Source organism: Aristolochia californica, unplaced genomic scaffold, assembly GCF_029961685.1.
Source record: "Aristolochia californica isolate CCGP_79_NKW_82.1479 unplaced genomic scaffold, dmAriCali1.0.hap1 SCAF_390, whole genome shotgun sequence".
NCBI lineage: Eukaryota > Viridiplantae > Streptophyta > Magnoliopsida > Piperales > Aristolochiaceae > Aristolochia > Aristolochia californica.
Genome location: NW_027182093.1, coordinates 1 through 5,164, shown reverse-complemented (window position 1 = coordinate 5,164; position 5,164 = coordinate 1). Strand labels below are relative to the sequence as shown.

Here is a 5,164-nt window from a genome sequence, read left to right as displayed (position 1 = left end):
GTCGACTTAGGAAAATAAAACTGTGAGAAAATTATTTTTTCTTTTACTAATTTTCTCATTGGATGATGTTTTTTTTGACAAATTCTCTTAGAAAATTTTCTTGCATTTGTGATGCCATTGAAAATAAAATAAAATAATAATTATGTAGTTGTAGTGTTTACAATTGGAACAAAATAAGAAATTAAATATAGAAAATGAGCAATCAACATAAATCTTCTTGGCTTACTTTTCCCATGATATCAGATTAAACAATAAGAAACATAGTTATTTTTTTTAAAGACAAGAAGATCAAAAAGAAAACTTTTTCTATTCATTAAATAGTGCAAATATTAGAAAAAAATTCAAAAAAAAAAATTTCCTCAATTTATTTTTCTTATAATGTTCTATCGGCATATACACACCCTTAAATTTTTTATGACTCGTTACATGTAATCTCCATAACATAAGTAAAATATGTGCTAGCTAGGGTATACCTTGTTATTTTTCAATCATGTTTCTCATGACCTCCACAAACCTGAGGTTACATTGTCCTCATCAAAGACTTAGGTCCAACACATAATCAAAACTAGGAGTGTGCGAAAAAAAAAACTTAAATTCACTCCGTTGGGTGGAGAAGGGATAGAAGGAGAAAACCCTAAGTTCAGGTCAAGTTTGGGACTCAAGGTCCAACACATAATCAAAGTTAGGAGTGGGCAAAAAAAGAAAAACTTAAATTCACTCCGTTGGGAGGAGAAGGGATGGAGGGAAAGAAACCGAAGTTGGAGGTAGGCTTGGGTTTTCCAAAATTTGACCTAAACTTGATGGAAATACCTTATTGATATTTTTTTTAAATTAAAATAACATATATATAAAACTTATCTATTTTTTTATTTTTTATTATTTATATTTTGACATTGTATAATAATTTTATGCATTGTATTCTTTAAATATTTTTATATTTAAAAAATATTTTAATTGGAGAATTACTAGGTTGATTTGGGAATGAGACAATGGATAATGTTTGATTTCTAAACCGTTCGGGTTTCCGAGTTGGGGTTCGGGTTCTCAAAACCCGACCCATGCTTTCCCCTCTGAATTAACCCGCTTTTTCTTTGGCCGGACTAGCTCAAACGGCGTTTACTAGATCGCTGGTTTAGACGAATCGAGGCAAGCAGGGTAAGAAGTCTGTGTGTTTTTTTTCTCCCTCATTATTTGGGTTTTTATCGACCTCGCGACTCTGCAACTCTGCTGCTGTCTTCTCATCGATGGCGGTTGGGGCGACAGTATCTCGTTTCCCGACCGATCCCGATGCACAGGAAGCCTCCGACCTTCCTTGGGGAGTCACCGTTTCCCCATTTTCTCCAGTTGACGAGCTTGGAAACCCCCCCTATTTCCGGGTCCAACGGTAACCTTGTTCCTCGCTGTGATTAGGGCGACAATATCTCGTTTCCCGACCGATCCCGATGCACAGGAAGCCTCCGGCCTTCCTTGAGGAGTCACCATTTCCCCATTTTCTCCAGTTGACGAGCTTGGTAACCCCCCTATTTCCGGGTCCAACGGTAACCTTGTTCATCACTGCGATAATTGCTAGGCTTATTTCAATTCCTACTGCGAACTTGAACAATGGGCTTGGACTTGTTCTCTCTGTGGCACTCTTAATGGGTTAACGTCGGAAACAATCGCTCGTTACTCTCAACCGGAGTTATGTGCAGAGATGTGCTCTTCCTTCATAGATCTCGAGCTACCTGGTAGAGTTCCGTTTTATTATAATTGAACCCGAGTTTTACTAGATCATTTAGCTATGAGAATTTAAGTCTAATAGCGTTTGATCTTACCAGATGACGGCGAGGAAGCTGTGAAGGCTCGGCCGGTTTATGTTGCAGCAGTGGATCTTGCATGTAAGATCCGATAGTCTTTGTGATCATACCTTTCATTTCATATGCGAACTTTGCTACATTTTATCTTTATCGATGTTACTACTACATTTTGCTTTTTTTCGAAAGTGTTTATTAGTACCTTATATAGAGTTTGTATTTCCTAGATCGAGGTGTAAGTGTTTTAGGGGTGTCTTCTTTTGTTATTGTTAAATGTTTAACCATGGTTTACTGATAAGATGGCTCATGTATTGAGGTGATTATGTTGCTATGTTTGTATGTGTTTTCCTTGTCGAATCTGTATTGACTTGTACAATGGTACTAGTTATGCACTCGATGTATCTGAGTATACAAATATTTTAATTGTATCATGTAAAATTTTTTATGGTAAACAGCGTTGGCAGGATTACATATTTATCCAGCCAAGATAAATGATGAATTCTTGATTCCCACTTTGGAGTGTTGTGTCCAGATGGAGTAATGGTAACTTATGCAATTGATGAAACTAGTTCAGTCAAGCTGCATTATGTCCAATCATTTCCTGTATTACCTTACCTGTTAGGAGCCAAAGGTTGCCTGAAGATTTATTGGGAGAAAAGATAATTGGCATTCTTCTTTTTTATTTTTTGGTGTCATCAAGCATTAACAAATGGCTACTTCATTAAAGATACTGTTCATGTTTCAGGAACAATGTATAGTTCAATCACTTGAATGCTCATCCACTAAATATTTATGTCCCTACATCCATTATGGTATTGCATTACAGTTCTTCTAGCCTTTTTTATTTTTTCTAAATGGATCATAGTAAGCAAAACTTTCTCAAAGATGTCTCAAAAGCCCATCTAAAAGTTGTTTGCGGCTGTGATGCAAAAGCAAGATGATGAGGGTAATCTTGTGTTCATGGTTATCATTCATGGATATTACATGGAGGCGGAATTATAATCATAAATCTTGTATTCTACAAGTTCAACATGATGAGTTGGCATGAGGCTCAAAACTGTATTAATTATTTTTCACATTTATTAGTGATATAAAAATTTTAAGTTCTCAACATGCTCTATCCCTTACATTGTGCTAGAATTCACTTACTAGTTTTTTGTTGTACTTCTGAACATAAATGCAGCATCTGAGGAGTTTTTGGAGTTGATCAAAAGTGCGCTACTGGCTGCTTTAGAAGGTGGGCAATTTTTTATCTCAGTATTGGCCTTCATAAGGTGATCAATATTTTAGAAGATCACTCTCAGCTTTTCACACATTTGTGGTTGCATTGGTAATTATTATTCTTGTTTATGATAATTTTTAATACCAATTACCTTTTACATTTGCAGCACTTGGGCCGGGTTCTCTGCTTGGGCTTGTTACATTCAGTCATAAGATAGGCTTATACGATGTGCAAGGACCCATACCAGTTGTCAAAAATGTCTTTATTCCCCCCAGATACAGATGCTTCATTGCCCTTTGAGCTTGAAGATGCCATGCCATTGTTTTCTTTCTTGGCTCCTGTATGTTTATGATGGACAATGTCAACATACCCTTGACTTCAAATTGTTAACAAAAAAAGAATCTCTACCAACACTACAATCAATTCGAAAATGGATTTTAGCGAAGGTTTGGTTCATTCTCCAACAGGTAGATACTTGCAATGACCGAATAGCTACAGCCTTGGAAACACTGAAACCTACAACTTCATGGGAAAGAACTATAGCTGCTGGACAAGGACTTGATGGTATATTATTAGGTGGCAGAGGTTTTGGAGCTGCAATGGAGGCTCTAATTAACTACCTTGGATCAGAATACGGAAATACATTTGCACTGGGTATGGTAAAGTCCAATTCTTACTTCCCTGTGCTTCTTTTACATTATCATGGACCAAAATAAATTAACATATGTTTCTTTTATAGTCATCTTTGTTCTAACTATTTAGTGATGTTTGTTGTAAATCAAGTAAATGCATATTACCTGTAAATGGATTTACAGAATGACATTTTGTTTCTTAGGAAGTGGTCTTGAATTGCAAAGCCTCCATCCTTGGATGAGAAAAGGCTTCTGATTCCCATTGAGGATGGAGCAGTGCTATGAGGAAATTTCGGTTAATCTTTCAACTTATTGACATCTGGTGGCACTAGATTTAGATCATCAAACATTCTTGCAGTTACTGCCACCAAAGTGTGTCATCCATGTTTGATGTCTTCCTCTTTTCCATGCACAAGATATATCTGGTTCTGTTTTCCTTATGGGTAGACTTATTCTTTCAACTAAAATCTATCATTAATTTTTTTCTAATAAAATCTTTTTCATTATTGAAAAAATGGCCTGTACCCCTTATTGCTGGATGTTCTCTCTTTAAAAAAGTTGAGTGTTTTCATTGTTCTTTTCCCATTGATGTTCATTAGTCATATGCATGCAACTTATTGTGAGGGATAAATCTGGAGAGTCATTCCTTGTTTTTCTATTCGTATTTTTGAAGATTTCTGCTTTGAATCTAGGATTGTCTTTATCCCTCACTATGAAAAGTATATGTTAATTCTATTAATTATGCTTTGTGAAACCATAATGGCTGGAAATGAGCTAAATGTTGCCAATTGAAAGAATTGGTTTTTCAATGGTTGATTATCGGTTTCCTGGAAAAGCACTGGTCACAATTTTTTTGGATACTTCCTCTTACCAGGTAATAACATGTTCTTTTCCTTGGGTGAAGTGTTTCCTCTCAAGGGCGACAATAGGGGCCTGGAAGAATATCTTGTCTCAATTTACCTTTCTGAATTTTGTTTTCTTAAAATTGACTGTACTAATTGTATTAGTATTTATAAACATTCGTTTATTGGTTATGTGGCTCCAAAATTGACTGCATTAGTGACTATCAGCATTTGTTTATTAGATATTTATGTGGGTCAAAAATTGATTGCAACTAGGGTTTTTACATTTTTTTCTGGTCCTCCTGATTATGGAGCCAGTCAATTAGATAGAAGGCGTTATGGTGAGCAATATGCCAGTAAAGGAGAGGATGCAGACTGTGCACTGCTTCCTGAGCAGACACCCTTCTACAAAGAACTGGTAAATTGCCTTATGCCTCTATATACAACCAAGTGCTGAAATGGTTGAGTTTTTTAGAATCTACAGATCTTTGGAAAAATAACCCATGATGACTTTGCACAGGCAGCTATTGTTGTTCAATCGGGGGTTTGTGTGGACATATTTGCTGTTACCAATGAATATACAGACTTAGCTTCATTAAAATTCCTTAGCATCGAGAGTGGCGGCTCACTGTTTCTGTACTCTAATACTGATGACTCTACACTTCCTCAGGACAT

At 36.1% G+C, this 5,164-nt stretch overlaps 1 pseudogene; it reads left to right on the top strand.

Moving 5' to 3' along the window:
* Nucleotides 1-737: 737 nt before the first annotated feature.
* LOC137961816 (protein transport protein SEC23 D-like) lies at nucleotides 738-5,159 on the top strand (annotated as a pseudogene).
* The last annotated feature ends 5 nt before the right edge of the window (nucleotides 5,160-5,164 follow it).